Genomic DNA, 18,424 nt, shown 5'->3' with positions numbered 1-18,424 from the left:
GCTAGTTTTTTCAGGTTTTAAACTTTCTGATTTAATTTATACTAATGACACACAGAATGACACACGAATACCACAAGTGTGTGCCCCATATTAGGTAGGCTTGATTTGTTCGCGGATGACAGGCTTACTCCCCCCTGCAAAGAACCAATCATTTGGAGACTATTCGTGAGCTTAACTCAAAATCGACAAAAATCAGCCTCGTTACTTTGTTCCATTTGCCTCAATGTAAGAGTCGATGCAACAATCTTTATAGATTTATCGAGTCCTAAAATCGGTCGATGCTACCTAACCCGCTCAGATTTAGTAGATGGAAAAGTCAAGATTGTTTATGATTATCGCCGGTAGTAAACGGGCAGGTATTTTTAAAAAACATAATGGTTTTTGTAAGTTAAATACAACTCTCAGGTTGCAATATTGGAGAGAATAGTTTGGTTTCATGGCTCCATTCCAGCTTGCATAAATAAAATTCAACCACTTTAGTATTTGGTAAGTACATTTATTCTTTAAAAAGATACATCGCAACAACTTCTAATTTCGGCTTGATATCATTGCGATTTCGGAGCAATAGAAATCCCTTTCTTTAATGATCATGAACGTGCATAATTATGACTGAATCTTTTGAAAATTGATTTTTTTTATTAAGTTGAATTTATTCTAAATAACTGTTTTGACTATTGTCCTCGACTTACGATAAAACAGTAATATATGTACAGTGCATTTGAAATATGTGTAATGATGAGGATAAAAACTATATCGAAATAAAGTTCAATATTCACAGCCTTTTAAAAAGCAAAAATAGTAAAAATATTAATTGAATTGAAAAGGGAATAAATGAAGGATAATAAGCATAAAAACAACATTAAATATACTTTCAGCGGAGAAAGAAATAGTTTCATAGTGAATTCAAAACAAAACGTATAAATAAAACAGTGTAATAAATATGTAGGATGAAAAAACTATACAGCATGAAAATGAAGCAAATCGTGCAATGCATTCATGGTATCCTTAGAGCTCGTTCCCAAATGAGGCTTGCACAATCTATAATAGAACAGAATGGTTAATAAATTTTAAATGTGTACGTGTTAGTTAAACAGACAAACAAACAAAACATTTTCTTAATTCGCATTGTTCATGAATGATCGATATTTGATAGTACCCATGGAGGATGTTACGTTTTTACCCAGTTTACCACTTCGTTATCTGGTGTACCGCATGCCCAACAATATTCAATCAACAGATCTTGTTGTTGAAAATATTTCAATTGATCAATAGGGTAAATGTAATGTTTGTTTGTCTGAATAATCATTTTTACCTGTACTAGTTTGTCCTCAACTTGAGAATTTTCGTTGCGTTCACCACTTAACTGAGAAAAACCTGAATCAGTTATTTGTGATAAAATAATTGGTTGATCAATTTTATAATAATCATGTAACTGATTCTGTACATGATCATTCAATCCCTGATTTGATCCTTGAAAATATATGGGGACGGAGAAGTGTTGGTGATACGGGACACTACGTTGCGTAATTGTATCAGTAGCTTGCGATGTCACTTGGAGTACTGTACGGTTCATTTCCATATCCAGCCCAACTTGCGTTGCTAAATCTTCGGCTCCAGCGTTTTCAGATCCATCAATGATAGGCTCCTCAATAACTAGTGGTGGATTTTCTGTAATTTCGACGAGCGGGCTTACGAAATTTACATCATCGGTTGGCGAACTTGAATTGGGGGAAATTGTAGAGGATTCCGAACGACCCAAGTCACCATTAAAAATACGTTCAGTTCCACCTATTGAAACTTGTGTTGATCCGAAACAGGCTGGAGAATGGGGAGTAGCCTGACGGTTGATGGAACGAGCTGCAACATTCTCCTTTTTGTTGCGCCATGATCGATTCGTACTTGATGCTTTCATGATATACGAGTCTTTGTAGCTCCTCCTGCAGAATCAAGGCAGTCAACCTCGGCAGTTTTCTTAGTTGAGCAGCCAAGTTCTGAGTAAAATAATAGAATTCATCCTGAACAGTTGCTGCTGTTGGTGCTACCGATGATCGTATTGTGTCCAGTTTGCTGAGTGCATTTTTTATGTGTGGAGATAAAGCTTCTTCATGACTTTTCTTGCCTTTGGCCGATGATTGCAAGGTAGGACCTTTACGTTTTTGCACCTTTTTGGAAGGTGCAGTTACCGGTGCGTGATCTCGTGCCGTCTGTGCCAACTTCTGATTTCGATCGGCATACGAGCGAGAATTTTCCCCGTTTTCGAACATACTCGCATATTCCTCTTCATACTGTCTGATCTGATCTGCTGGATCCTCTACCGATTCCGAAGATGACAGGGATTCGTAGCCTATTGGTCCTCTATCCTCTACCAGAGCTACAGGCACAGTTTCTGAGACAGCTAAATTGTCTTCCTGCAAATGAAAAAATAAAGATATAAACAAATACCTTTAACGATTTGTAGCTATACTTTGGTATTGTATAAGCACTCTGCCGTTCAGTTTTAACATTTACAACAAGTCAATGTTTTGATTGTGATGGAAAAATACTTACAATATTGTTGTAGGACTCCCTAGCATCACACTTTGCCAAAAACTCGTTTGCGGTTTTGTACCATGAAAGCTTCGTATGGTAGATATCCGCAGCACCAGCTCCAGACTTCTTGGAAGCATTTATTTTGTTTTTCTCGATGTTATATGTATCCCTGATAACCTTCCATCTGCGTTTCACTTCGTCGACCGACTCTGCTCCAATTGCCTCTCTAACCCACTCCAACGCTCCTATTCTCTTTTGTTTGTTTTTGTAGAAAATATTGCTGTAATTCCACAAACACTCGTTTTTTCGGTACGCTTCCAACAATTGCATAATTTCTTCACAGGACATACGCTTCTTCCGGTTAGATTTTTCAGCGGCCATTTTAATTTTGTTTTTAAAATTGCACGACCCGCGATCCGACTTTGTCAAACGACGAAAACTGATTGAAAAAAATAAAACAGTATGCATGCAGCTTGTGACTCGAGTTGGTAGTGTGTGTGACATCGTTTGCTGCTAGCTGCTAGTTCTAGCGTCAAATTCAGAAGCTTCTGATTTTGCCCCGCTAGTTTTTACTAGCTGCTAATTGATGTTTACATTATGCTAGTTTGATGCTAATTTTAGCGGATAGTGAACTAGCGGCTAGTATTAGCTTATATGTAAACGGGCCATAACACATTTGATAAAACCTGCAGGGATGATGACCGGATCTTGTTAGCTGGGAAGAGGGAACTCACGAACTACTCACGGTGGCTCTGGATAATGGATCAATCAAGGTAACTCATTTTGCACTCACCGCATCGAAACAACGGCGGCACTGTATACGCATATTTCTATTCGTGTTGTTTTGACAGAACATGTCTACGGTGGCTCGATCTGTTCGTTTCATAGCGGCAGTTTTTGCTTATTGATTGATCCATTGAATGTGTGGCATGACGTTTAAAATTTTGTTTTGTTTTTATTGCTTTGGAAGCAACGATGCGCTTCTATGCGTTGATATAGAAGCAATGATGTGCCTCCACGCGTTGCTTTGATTCGATAGTTCGACCGCCATCCGTTAGAGAGCGCTTTAGTCGCGTTCGCCTGTTTTTAACAAGAGTGGACTATATTGTTAATATATAATATTTGCTATATGTAAACGGGCCATAAGGTGCGGTTGTTCCTTTCGACTATGGAACGCCGCGTGGAATTTTGTGCAAATGCGCTTTTGGAAACATTACAACAGCCGCGCGGTGTATCGTATTGACAGCACCCTACAATACATATTCACATATGAGTTTTCATAACATTGTAAATTTGGGTGGTTTAATTCCCAGAAATAGGCAATTAACTTTGATTGAACTGAACGTTATGTGGAAGTCCCACCGGCAGCCGAATTTTTTTTCGCGATCTATCTATATCTATATCTATATCTATATATCTATCTATCTATATTATTCTATATATATATATATATATATATATATATATATATATATATATATTATATATATAAAACTCAATGTTTGTATGTTTGTATGTATGTTTGTATGTATGTTCCAGCATAACTTCTGAACCCATTTACCGATTTTAACCAAATTTGGAACACACATTCTTTATCTTGAGGAAACGACGATAGGGGGGTTAGGCATGCTCTTTGGAAAAGGGGGAGGGTGTGGGGGAGGTGTATTGCTTAGTTATCGGTCAACTGAGTGTAAATTCTGAACCCCTTGGCCGATTTCAACCAAATTTAGAACACAAATTCTTTATCTTAAGGAGGGGAGGGGTCGAGCATGCATTTTGGAAAAGGGGGTGGGTCTGGGGGAGGGGTATTGCTTAATTATCGATCTACGCAGTTTAAATTTTGAACCCCTTGGCCGAATTCGACCAAATTTGGAACACAAATTCCTTATCTTAAAAAGGGGACGATAGGGGTTAAGCATGCTTTTTGGAAAGGGGGAGGGTGTGGGGGGAAGGGTATTGCTTAGTTATCGATCAACTCAGTGTAAATTCTGAACCCCTTGGCCGATTTCAACCAAATTTTGAACACAAATTCTTTATCTTAAGGATGGGACGATAGGGGGGTTGAGCATGCTCTTTGGAAAAGGGGGAGGGTATGGGGGAGGGGTATTGGTGAGTTATCGATCAACGCAGTTTAAATTCTGAATCCCTTGGCCGATTTCGACCAAATTCGGAACACAATTACCTTATCTTATAAAGGAGACGATAGGGGGCTAAGCATGCTCTTTGGAAAAGGGGAAGGGGGTGTGGGGGGAGGGGTATTGCTTAGTTATCGATCAACTCAGTGTAAATTCTGAACCCCTTGGCCGATTTCAACCGAATTTGAAACACAAATTCTTTATCTTACAGAGGGAACGATAGGGGGGTTAAGCCCGCTCTTTGTAAAAGGAGGAGGGTATGGGGGAGGGGTATTTCTTAACTATTGATCAACGCAGTTTAAATTCTGAACCTCTTGGCCGATTTCGACCAAATTTGGAACACAATGTCCTTCTCTTAAGAAGGGGACGATCGGGGGTTAAGCATGCTCTTTGGAAATGGGAAGGGGTGTGGGGGAGGGGTATTTCTTAGTTATCGGTCAGCTCAGTTTAAATTCTGAACCCCTTGGCCGATTTCAACCGAATTTAAAACACAAATCCCTTATCTTACAGAGGGAACGATAGGGAGGTTAAGTATGCTCTTTGAAAAAGGGGAGGGTATGGGGAGGGGTATTTCTTAATTATCGATCAACGCAGTGTAAACTCTGAACCCCTTGGCTGATTTCGACCAAATTTGGAACACAAATTCTTTATCTTAAGAAGGGGACGATAGGGGTTAGGCATGCTCTTTGGAAAAGAGGGAGGGTGGGAGGAGGGTGTTCTTTACAAAAGAGGGAGGGTATGGGGAGGGGTATTGTTTAACAATCGATCAACTCAATGTAAATCCTGAGCCTCATGACTGATTTGAACCAAATTTGTATCAAATATTGTCTGTCCTAAGGAAGCGATTTTAGTGGATGTGGTTAAGTAATTTAAAAAAGGGGAGGTGTGGGACAAGGGTATTGTTTAGTTATCGATCAATTCAGCATGACTTCTGAACCCATTTATCGATGTCCACCAAATTTGGAACCCATATTATCTGTCTAAGGAAGACTATATCAGACTGGGTATGAGTGCCATAGCTAAATGAGAGAGATGGTATATTCATTAAACGAATAGTTTAGTATACCTTTTTATCGCATAGGTCAATTCAAACCAAACACGTAAGCACGTAATCCCTACCCAAAGGAAACTATTATAGAGAGGCTGGAAGGGACTTTTGGAATGGGATGTGGGGGGGTATTGGGATTGGGTATTGTTGTTCATCGGAATAATTGTATGCCCAGTGAAAAGCAATGATTAATGTGTTTCCTTCTGAATGATGGATGTGATTGCTTCTTCAAAAGTAGGCATTTGCCCGGAATAAGGCAATGGTGGGTGTGATCCCTTCTTTAAAAATATGCGTTGCCCGAATATGGCATCGATGAATGTTTTTCCTTCTTTAGAAATATACGTTTTCCCGGAATAAGACCTTTCAAACCCAAGATCCCTTCTTCAAAATCAGTCAATGTTTCCAAAAGCCTTCTTTTAATCAAATGATAAAGTATGAACAAGTAAACACAATTACCCTGTTGATCAATTGGTTTTATCATTTTCCGATTGTAAAAGAAAACTGCAAACCAAACTGGCAATTCCGAGCAAGGCCGGGTACATAAAGCTAGTATCTCATAAAAACGCCTTAAAATGGCAAACTTAACTATGTGTATAAAAAAAAACATTTTGAAACACTAGCGAACCTACTAGTAGAAGTCAAGCTTTACTGAACACTTTACAAAAAGGATCTAATAACATTTAATTGATGTTTAATGAAAATTATATATTATATATATATTTTTTAAATATTAAATAATTTAAAGATTACGTAACTCTGAAAGAGGGAGGGGGTCCTTGAAATGTGAACTTTCAAACGATTTTTTTTAATACCAAAAAACGATTGAGGTAAAAATATATCAGGTTTCGCGTGCGTAAACAAAGGAATTTTCGTTAAAGAAAGTCCACTAATAACGTAACGCAAAATTTGACCATTTCATCATCCCTCCCCCTATCATACAGTTTTTGTCGCAAAGTAAAATCTGATGGATTTCTCTTCAGACGAGACACGATTGTCCCTTAAACCAGACACGGACAATTCTCGTCGGAATAACAGCGTGATAGCAGAAGATAAATGATTCACAGACTTGGATGCTTTTTCACTTTTTCATCTTTAATCATCTAATTACTAGTACGGACTGAGGAGTAATAATAAACAAACATTCAATACACATACACAGTTATACTTCGTCAACACACATACTGAATCAAACAATAGATCTGTCATCGTCATAATCAGGTAACTGCCACAATTACAATCATAACATTTTACCAGGGGGCTGTCACTACTCAATGTCAACAAAATCCATTCAAAATTTTAGTAAATTTGACTTACATACTACGCGTTGATAAAATTGGGAGTCCCACCGTTGTAGCATTGGTATGTTTAAGTGTTTGCGGATCGAAATGCTTCAAACGCTATGTCTGTCCTCAAATCATTCCATATGCTTGCAAGAGAAAACTGGATTATAAGAGTTTTACCATAATTGAACATAATGACGCACATTAAACGTTTTAAACAATAGTTTTAGATAGTTTTCTAGAACTAAATTACACAAATAAGATAATCTGTGATCCTGGCTACAAATAAGCTCACACATAGTTTTTTTTCCCTGATAAGCAGCATTTCAACTATTAAATCATGTTATCAGTAAGGTCATACGCTATTGAAACGATAAACAAGACGAGTGATCAAAATGAACGCTAATCCCTAATGCGTGTGACCTAGACATTTTTTTCAAGTCACTCGGGTTCAACGATTTAGTTAAGAATTTAATGGAACGTAATGGTCATAGTACCGTCTGTTTCAGATAATGATCATATATCAATCGTGCCTATGAACTCTAAGCTCCACGTCATCGCTTTTTAACACTTGAACGTTGCAAAGACAGGTTAAAGTAGGATCCCTGAATAATTATTTTGTTGTTTGAAAATACCAACTTGGGTATATCGCTCCACATGTTTTCCTCCAACCCATTATCGATATAATTTTAAACATTTCAATATGCATTAACATTGTTATAGGTAGTGGAATTCAAAGAGTGTGCTCTAGTGATCTTTATTGTTATTATAAACAATGGCCTCTGCAATTCATAAAAGTCCGCTCCAAACCATGGCTGCAAGTCGCCAACCACGCAGTTTACGGAATGTCCACAAATCACCTCCCACCTGTTCAATCCACCTTGCTCGCTATGCACCTCGCCTTCTTGTGCCCATCGGATCGACATCGGTTTACTGTACGACATTCTGGCTACGTGCTCGGCCCATCGGAGTCGTCCGATTCTCCCAACATCTAATTCAACTCGTAATTCATTCGCCTCCTACATATACCGTCACCGTCGATAACTCCAAGTACATGTTGGTCCTTCATGAGCATTGTACAGGTTTCGTATCCGTACCGGTCTAATGAGCGTTTGGTAGATGGGCCGAGCGTCTTACAGAGTCCAAAGTACGTACGATTCTCTGCCATGATGCGTCTTCGAATTTCTCGACTTGTATCATTTTCGGAGATCACTCAAAGTTACGTGCCACAATATCAATGTGTCGACGAATTCAGATAGCTAAAGGGACTTCCCAAAATCATACCACTCGTGTCTTACCCCTCAAATCGTTGATGACTAGCACGCACGAAAGACCATCACCTTGCCATAACCCTCTGAGCGTTTCAAAAGGACTCGAGAGAAACTCAAATTGCGCACGTCACCCGATCCATCGTTATCTTGACCAATCGTGTCAATGTATCCGAACATCTGGGTTCGTACTTTAGCTGCCATATAATCTTGATCGATTGTATCATATACGGCTTTAAGTCAATGAATAAATAATGTGCGGGCACGTTGTAATCGCGAGATTTGTGCAATAGGTATATGGCGTATGGCGAACACCTGTTCGGTGGTAGAGCGTTTGCCAAGGAATATTGCCTGGTACTGCTTATTTAAGGTCAATTTTCCAGAGAACTTATATTTTTTGAAGCCTCTAACTATTGTTAAAATCGAAAACAAAAACCGTAAAAGTGTTGGACGTGTGAACCGGCCTGAAAAATTTACCCGATGTTTGTTCAAAGTCAGGCCAATATAAAAAACAGCGCTTTTTCGATTTTTGTTTTAAATTTTAAAAATATTTTGAGGCGTCAAAAATATGGAATCTCTCGGAAAATTGACCTTAAAAAAGCCAAAGAATCGATTGAAGGAATGAAAATTTTTGACGGGAAAGGTCAATTGGTTCTAGTCGACGGCACGAAACTTGGAAAAATGCCTTGTATGCAGCGTTAAGGAATGTGATTATACGGTAGCTGCTACAATCCAGCGTGTTGCCTATTTTGTAGATGGAACACACGACAACTTCCATCCGCTTCTGCGGCAGGACCGCATTCTCCCAAATCTTGGTAATTACTCAACGCTCTAGCCAGTACCTCATCACGATCGTGCGATCATTTTTGTTTGAATCGTAGCCCAAATGCAGCTGTCGAACGTATTGTCTGCGTTAGATAGATGCCAATCAGTTGCGTCCTTATGTGCTTCCGCAATCAGTTGGGTAAATGGCGGTGATGCATCAAAACGTATATCAACTAAAAAGTTTACACAAGATTTAAAATAATAATTGTTCTAGCTTAAATATCTGTTATCTGTGATAATACATTTTGGTACCTACGTGCACGTAGTGTTGAAATACGCCAGATGGGAATCGAATGGTTGACGCGGCACACAACGAACTTGGGAAATACGCAGTTATGATCCTTTATCTTCACTGGAATCTGATATAACTTCTGTTCAATGAAAGCTCGAGATACTAAAATGCGATCGCTTTCGAGTTAATTCTTGTCATTCATTCAATCATTTATTTTTACAATTGTTAGTAAATACTGGAAAAATATTGAAAATATCTCTATTGGCTGCTTAGTATGCTTTGAGCAATACGAATGATTTATGCCCAATGATGACGAGTGAATTTCAGAGACCGGACCGGGATGCAAACCCCAGGCCCAGCTACCTTCAGCAAGTATGCATCATAACCACGCGTCTTACTGCTAGGCTACGAAAGCCCCCTGCCGCAACAAATGCACTGAAAAAGTTGAAAGCATCTTACTTTGTCTATTTTATTGCTGAAAAATCCCATCACTTTATCAGTATTTATCTTTACGCAAAACGTGCAATGTTACAATGACTAGCTGAAGCCAAAAAAAGAACTTGCTGCATTCATGAGATATGATAGCTACCGAAATATCACCATGAGTATCTGAGGCAGCTTGTAATAATTACGCTTGTGAGAAGTTATCAAGCCTGTATTGGCCCTTTAGTAATAAACCAGATTTTCATAATTCTCTACTTGATAATCATTTTGAATTGTATTGCAGATAATTGGATAAGATAATTATAAGCTCGTTTTCTGAACACCATATAAGAGACCATCGTATACGCGTGAAGCCTACGACCTCCTATGGGTTCTCCACTGAATATTATCTTGGCTTGATGCTCTTTCGGCATATCAGCAACGTGTGCAGCCCACGGCAATTTGCCGTGTTGTATAAGCTTAACAATAGCCATCTCTTATACACCTGTTACTACTCGTGATTAATGCGTCGATGCCAGATGGCATTCTCCTTTTTACCTCCTGGTTTTACCTCCTTTTTACCGCAACACCTTACGCTCAAATACTCCGAACTCACTCTACGATCAGCTTCCTTTAGCATACAAGTTCCTAGCGTCTAGCCGTGTAAACCCATGATGAATCATGATAGTTTTTTTTAACTTTATTAATGTGTTTGATCATAATAGTATAAAAAGCGAATTTCGTCTTCGGACTTTAGCTGGCTACGAAGTTCGTAATACGCCCTATTCTCAGCTGCAACACATCTTTTCACCTTGTGGGTTGCATATCATGGGAGATCCAAGATACACAAATTCTTCTACAGCTTCCATCGTTGATTGCCAATCTTTAGCTTCACCGGAAAACCACGTTCAAACCATAATTTATTTTGGCACTTACGCTACTTGGAAATAAATAAGCAAATGATTTGTCTGCAAGTTGTACTCCAGTACTCTCAATCTTTTGAATAGAATACGGGACATAATTTTGTTGCCGATAAGTATTTCTCGACAATTGAAAGCTCCGGTATGTGCTCTTTCTTAATAAGGACGCAAATTAAGCCATCCAATCAGCTTGCAGAAAGTTCCTCTTCCTGCCATTTTTTATTTATTTATTTATTATCAGACTAAGGCCGGAGTGGCCTGTGCTGCACATAAAAGTCTTCTCCATTCAGCTCGGTCCATGGCTGCACTACGCCAACCACGCAGTCTGCGGAGGGTCCGCTTTGTAGCTAGTCAGTTTGATACGGCGGCGAACTCTATTCGATCGGAGCGTCTTGCGGAGTCCAAAATACGTACGATTTCCAGCCACTATGCGCCTCCGAATTTCTCTGCTGGTATCGTTATCGGCGGTCACCAGTGAGCCCAAGTACACGAATTCTTCAACCACCTCGATTTCGTCACCACCGATAGAAACTCGTGGTGGGTGGCTTACATTGACCTCTCTTGAGCCTCTTCCTATCATGTACTTCGTCTTCGACGTATTGATGACTAGTCCAATCCGTTTATCTTCGCTTTTCAGTCTGATGTAGGCTTCCTCCATCCTCTCAAAGTTACGTACCATGATATCAATGTCGTCGGCGAAACCAAATAACTGGACGGACTTCGTGAAAAATGTACCACTCGTGTCAATCCCTGCCCTTCATATTACTCCCTCCAAAGCGATGTTGAATGGCAGACACGAAAGACCATCACCTTGCCGTAACCCTCTACGCGTTTCGAAGGGACTCGAGAATGCCCCTGAAACTCGAACTATCAACCGTATCAGTTTATCCGGAAATCCGTTTTCGTGCATTAGCTGCCATAGCTGGTCCCGATCGATTGTATAATATGCGGCTTTGAAGTCGATAAATAGATGATGTGTGGGCACGTTGTATTCGCGGCATTTCTGCAATACCTGACGTATGGCGAACACCTGGTCTGTGGTAGAGCGTTCACCCATAAATCCCGCCTGATACTGCCCCACGAACTCAATTGCAATTGGTGTTAGTCGGCGGCATAAAATTTGGGAGAGTACCTTGTAGGCGGCGTTCAGCAATGTGATTGCGCGGTAGTTGTTACAATCCAGCTTATCGCCCTTTTTGTAGATGGGACACACGACACCTTCCATCCACTTCTGCGGCAGAACCTCATCCTCCCAAACCTTGGTAATCACCCAGTGCAGCGCTCTAGCCAGTGCCTCACCACCGTGTTTAAACAGCTCTCCTGGTAGTTGGTCAACTCCAGGGGCTTTGTTGTTTTTCAGCCGGCCGATCTCCTTCTGAATTTCCTGGAGATTCGGAGCCGGAAGTCGCATGTCCTGCGCGCGTGCTCCTAGGTTCATTACCATACCGCCACCGTTGTCTGCCATATCGCCATTCAGGTGCTCTTCGTAGTGCTGCCGCCACCTTTGGATCACCTCACGCTCGTTTGTAAGAAGGTTCCCGTTTATGTCCTTACACATATCGGGCTGTGGCACGTGGCCCTTACGTGAACGATTCAACTTCTCATAGAGCTTTCGTGCGTTATTAGCGCGGTACAGTTCCTCCGTCTCTTCACGGTCTCGATCTTCCTGCTGGCGCTTTTTCTTCCGAAAAATCGAGTTTTGTCTGTTCCGCGCCCGTTTGTATCGTGCCTCGTTCGCCCTCGTGCGGTGTTGCAGCAATCTCGCCCATGCTGCATTCTTCTCCTCAACTAACTGCTCACATTCACCGTCATACCAGTCGTTTCTCTGATCCGGGGGCACCGTGCCAAGTGCAGCGGTTGCGGTGCTACCAATGGCGGATTGAATATCTCTCCAGCCATCTTCAAGAGACGCTGCGCCTAGCTGCTCTTCCGTTGGGAGTGCCACTTCCAGCTGCTGCGCGTATTCTTGGGCTAGTCTACCGTCTTGTAGCCGCCCAATGTTAAGCCGCGGTGTCCGACTTAGACGCGTGTTGATTACCGTCGAGAGTTTTGAGCGCAGGCATACTGCAACGAGGTAGTGGTCGGATTCAATATTCGCACTGCGGTAAGTGCGTACGTTCGTGATGCAGGGATGCCAGATACATTTTTCATAAGTCTGTATCAATCTCAGTAAAAAGTCTGTATTTGTCTGTATGGAGTTTAGAAGGTGCAGGAATTAGAAAATTATTCAAAACTATGCAGTTTTGACAACGTAGAGGTTTCAACTGGGATTGAGAAACAGATTAAAAAAATGTATGTCAAGCCAAGCCGAAATCTAGCTGTCATTGTGAGCCGAAAACAAAACTGTCGGCAAGAAAATTTTCCAAGGCAAGATAACAACAATAATGCTACGTTTTGACAGGGCAAGTGAATTGAACTACTCAGTTGAAGTCAATTGACTTGCCAAAAGTTGATCATGTTCAACTTTCTTTTCGTTCAAGTGAATTGGATTAAGGTGTTTACACGTTCAGTTCGCGTTCGATTCAAGCGACTTGCTCAATTCACTTACATTATCTAAACTTAGCATAAGACGCAAAACAAAATTTGGCCTTTTCAGGCTGTGAACCATGTCGTGACCGATCCAATCACCGCTCCTAATCGGAGCGATTGCCGCTACCTCCGAACGACAATCAAAGTAGAGAGCAGTTCTACCCGTTCTCTGACTTGAGTGTCATCGGGAACTGCTTCCTCCGGCGGCATTTCGACCAGCAGGGGGCGGTGCCACCCGCTTACCCGCTGCCTACTACTGCCACCGGGAATAGAGATGTCGCAAATTAATCGATTACTTCGATTAATCGATTCATCGTTGTGATAATCGATTAATTTTGAATCGATTATTACCCAACGATTAATCGATTCAATAATCGAGATGAATCGTGAGTAATCGATTAGTTACTAATCGATTAATCAGAATTTTACGACATCATAAGGATGTCGAAAATTAATTGATTATTTCGATTAATCGATTCATCGTTGTGATAATCGATTAATTTTGAATCGATTACTATACAATGATTAATCGATTCAATAATCGACAAGAATCAAGAGTAATCGATTAGTAACTAATCGATTAATCGGGATTTTACGACATATCTAACCGGGAACACGGACCTATTCCTAAAGGTCCACCGCTGCTCGGACCTACTCCTGTAGGTCCTGGTCCAGGAATGGGCACTACGCTACACGGATAAAAATAAAAAAGCTAAATAGATTAAACTTTAAGCTAAAACCATATTCGGTCTATCCACTCTTTACGATACATAAAACGACAATAAGCATTGAATGATTAATTAAAGTTTAATCATTGAAAATGATTATTGAATTTTTAATCTATAATGAAGATTTAATGCGTTTTATTTGGCGAAGCCTTATTTATAGAGCAAAATAAAAACAATTTCGCTTTTCAATCGTCATGGAAACATCCTGAAACTCGGAATCTATCAAATTGATGATTTTTTATTAAAACCTCTGGACATATAGATTTATTTTGTGGTTCTGAGGAATTTGGGAATACATTGTAGCGGTTATTCATAATGGTCTATATATCACCAGTAATTTGAGATTTTTTCGAGGATTCACTAAAATAAGATCCGCTCCCGGACAACGTGTCGTTCATAGTGCTGTTGCCGGTGGCGTTCCAGCTCCTGGTGAAACGATGAGAAAGCTGCTAAGTCGTCGTTCATTGTTGATTAATCAGATTCGGTGTTATTTCACGAATTTCAACCTGTGGAAAAATGAATTTAAGAAGTATAAGAATAGCAACGAGTCCACTGAAAAGATATTTGAAAATTACCTGTCAATCCTAGATCTGATGTTTAGTAAACCCATGACAGCAAGATCGCCGACAAATTTGTCGGAAGTAAGACCATGACAGAGCACCACAGAAACTGTTTTTTCGTTATTGCCGATAACAATAAGCAATATGCCAGTTAGCAAAACTTGAGGCAAGAGACATGAATACTTTTGCTAAGTCTTAAAGACTACTAATGCGGACTTGATAATCAATGTAGCGTTTATATTTCAGGAAAGCATTTCAGTGCTTAAAATAAATCTAATTTTTAATCTTCGGGAAGATTAAAATTTGAAAAATTTTGGTGAGGCATAAATAATAAGCTAATTAGCTTTTTCATTTTTCTCCGTGTACGGTAGTCTCCGCCCAGGTGCAGGTTTCACCGTTGATGCATTTTAATCATATCTATAGACATATGAGACATGGTCCGGTAGTGATGGGTTAACACTCCATTCGTGCCATTCATACCTTGTTGCCATAATTTACCATGAATGCCTTCACGCTCATTAGGTGCAATATAATTGCCTACTTTTTGGCGAATTGCCAGCAATATGCACTGAGCTTTCAAAGCTTGCTTACATCACATGTTAAAGAATTTGTAATATGCAAAGATTTATAATAAGTGCCTTGTACTTCTTTTTTTAGCTTTTCAGTACATTTAAATACTTGTTCGACTTTAATTTATTTTATTTTTTTAACTTAATCGCTATCACCACAAACCATTCCACCGGTTCGTTTAACTTTTAGTTAAAATTTGACACTCCGATGGTTATTTTCCCATCGTGGTTAAAATTTTACTCCGAAGCCGACCCATTTGAGTTTTGACAGATTGATAGTTATTCGGAACGAAATGGATTTGGCGCCAATTTTCTCGCGAACAAAGTTTAACTATCGAACTGTCAAATCTAACCATGCTCCGGAGCAGGGTCATTTTTAACCACGGCGAAATAACCATCGAATTGTCAAATTTTAACTAAAAGTTAAACGAATCGGAGGCATTCCACGGGGGCATGTCAGTCGATCCTGAGCGACCATTTCGAAAATATTTGAAACTCTGCACAGTTTTTCAATATCATCTAAATCGTCATTTTTCGATATCAAATCTTCATATTGAGTCACGACTAACTTTTCAAAAGGGTGTATGTGAAAATGGTTCAAAAATATTTAAAAAGCTGCACAGCAAAAACGGAATGTTCGATTGTTATGATTTTTTCAGCAAAGTTAGACAACTAAATGGTGATTCTTAAGAAAATGTGCACAGTAAAAAAAATTTTTTGCCTTTAAAAATATCATTTTGTCACAAAAACTCAAATATCTCAAAAACCCTATCTTTTTCGAACGTATTTTTTAGGAAAACGGTCCATTATATTAGCTATCTACCATAAAAATTTGGTGATGGTAAACTAATAAACAAAAAGTTATGACATTTCAAACATTTCACAATTTTCACATTTAGTAAAAAAAAATTTTTTCTGTGTAAGTTATTTCGAGAATTGCAGTTTGATGCAGATTTTATTGTTAAGGGACGTGATTTAAACAAGTTGTTTTCATGATATTTTGATTTAATTATTCATAGCATCTATAAGAAACTTAGACACGATCCAGTGTTGTGATCAAAAGTATTGATAGTGTCATAATTTTCATTGCACGTGACTGGCGAAAAATTCTTTTAATAGTGTTGAAACCTGTTGATAATAACGTTGATAGAAACATATCAGAAATGTTATTTTTAAGACAAAAGCTGCAAAATCAAAGATTTATATACACGTGTACGTCTATAGTTTACCTGCAAAAAATATACCTCTTAGAGAATAGACTTTATGATCGGGAGGAAACGGGTATCTTCAACAACAACAAATGCATGATAGGTACATACCATGACAATGCTCACGAAAAAGCAAAAAATTACTACTACTAAGGTTGTTAAAGATCTTATAGTAATTTTTTCTTCAGTCAAGCAAATGACACCAAACTAGTCAGTAAAACTTAAAAGTGATTTTGTTTATTGAAATATTACGAACAACATGAGTAGCCGCTTTCTCAACTGTTGTAGGCCGTTTGATGGAAAAAGTGTTCAAAAGAGTTACGAAATCTCACCGAAAGCACCATAGATAAACTGAAAGCGACTGGTTATGCTCCAATGTCCACATTGAATACAAATTTACGCATTTGCACGTCCTGCCGTCTAAACGTTGACAAAAGAGCAATCTGTATATCATCGGTTGAGCAGAGCGCAGGAAGTTCGAAAACGACAGCAACTGAGGACTTGCCAGATGTATCGACAACAACTGAGGAATTACCAGAAGTATTAAGTGCTGAGAGCCTTGCCACCGTACCATCAGCGAAATCTGTTTCAACAAATCAATCGGAAGATGAGTGTATCCAAAAGGTCAACATCGAACGCTTTAACGAGGGCATAGCTGGGATAAAAGTGACTCTGATTAAATGGAGTAAGATGGACTACGTTTATTACCCGGAGAAAAATACCGTGAAATAAACGAAGCTGTACGAAGAAACCTCTTCAAATTAGGGACCTGATGATGTGGAAAATACAGACTACGATGAGGTAATTATAAATATGAAGGAAAGGTTCTCGAATGCAGCCACGACAAGGAAAGAAAAATTATTGATTTTGTCGATGCTGCCAAGTTCGTGGTCTATTCAGGATGCCATTGATGAGTTCAAAACCAATAGAAATACAGTAAAAGAGGCAAAACAATTGAAGAATAACTGTCTTTCAACCAAAAATACTAGGTCTAGTACTGCATTAACAGATGAGACAAAAGAAATAGTAGTTCAATATTTTGAAGATGATGAAGTAAGTCGAGCTATGCCTGGTCAAAAAGATTATGTATCAGTAAAAAAGATGGAAAGCGTCAAGCAATCCAAAAACGATTAATGATGACGATTTTGAAAGAAGCGTACACACGCTTCAAGGAAATTCACGATAATATTAAAATAGGTTTTTCCTCATTTGCAAGCCTTCGGCCAAGGCAATGTAAGCTTCTTTCCAATTCAGGAACACATAATGTGTGTGTGTGCACAACCCATGAGAATATTAATCTTATTTTACATAGTTTGAAAAGAATCAATTTAACAAAGGATATTAAAATGTTAACTGGTAGTCTTTTGTGTGAAAATACAACATCAAATTGCTATCTACGATCTTGTTCGGATTTTTTTTGCGTTGCGTTGCGTTGCGTTGTAACGGAGTATTTCGTAGATTGCATACTGATAGTTGTCATGTATATTCTTTACCTTTCTTACCCCAATTGCTTATGGATTTCCATTTGGGATTCAATGGAAATCCAATTGAAGGTCCAAAATGATAAAACATGAAAGCTATCATTGCCGGCCACGCCCATCTTCTCCGTTACTAGGAAAGGGAAGGAAATGATGATATGACATCTACTTAACGAGAGGCCAGCGACTCACCGACGCCCTCATAGATGTCAAGGAATTGGATGGTGGATAGGGTATGTGGTTTAGGAGTATCATTATAAGCAAATGATAGAAAATTTGTGGAAATACGTTGGGAGTGACTTTGCTAAGAAATTTATGTCACTCCATTATCCTTGCCGATGATTTTCCTTGGATGGGGCGAAGGTATTAGCCTTGCCCTGGCTAATAGCCTAGGTTTAAGCGCCTTTGCTCGCTCTCTGAAACGAAAAAAGAGCAAAAAGAAATTAAATTCCCCTTCCCCCCTGATATGATAATGATTTTGATCAACAAATGAGTTCTAAGTGGATGAATAAATGATCAAACGGCTGCAAACAAGCCTTTATAGTCGTAGCAGAAGCAAACCAGATTAAGACAATTAACTTTTTCACTATGCCAAAAGATATTGATAAATAATTATATTAATTGATAAATTAACGAGTCTATTTTTTTAGATATAGTTTAATAATAATGAAAAGGCTATTGTGGTAACCCAG

This window comes from Armigeres subalbatus, chromosome 3 (genome assembly GCF_024139115.2).
Source record: "Armigeres subalbatus isolate Guangzhou_Male chromosome 3, GZ_Asu_2, whole genome shotgun sequence".
NCBI lineage: Eukaryota > Metazoa > Arthropoda > Insecta > Diptera > Culicidae > Armigeres > Armigeres subalbatus.
This window is presented reverse-complemented; position numbering follows the sequence as displayed.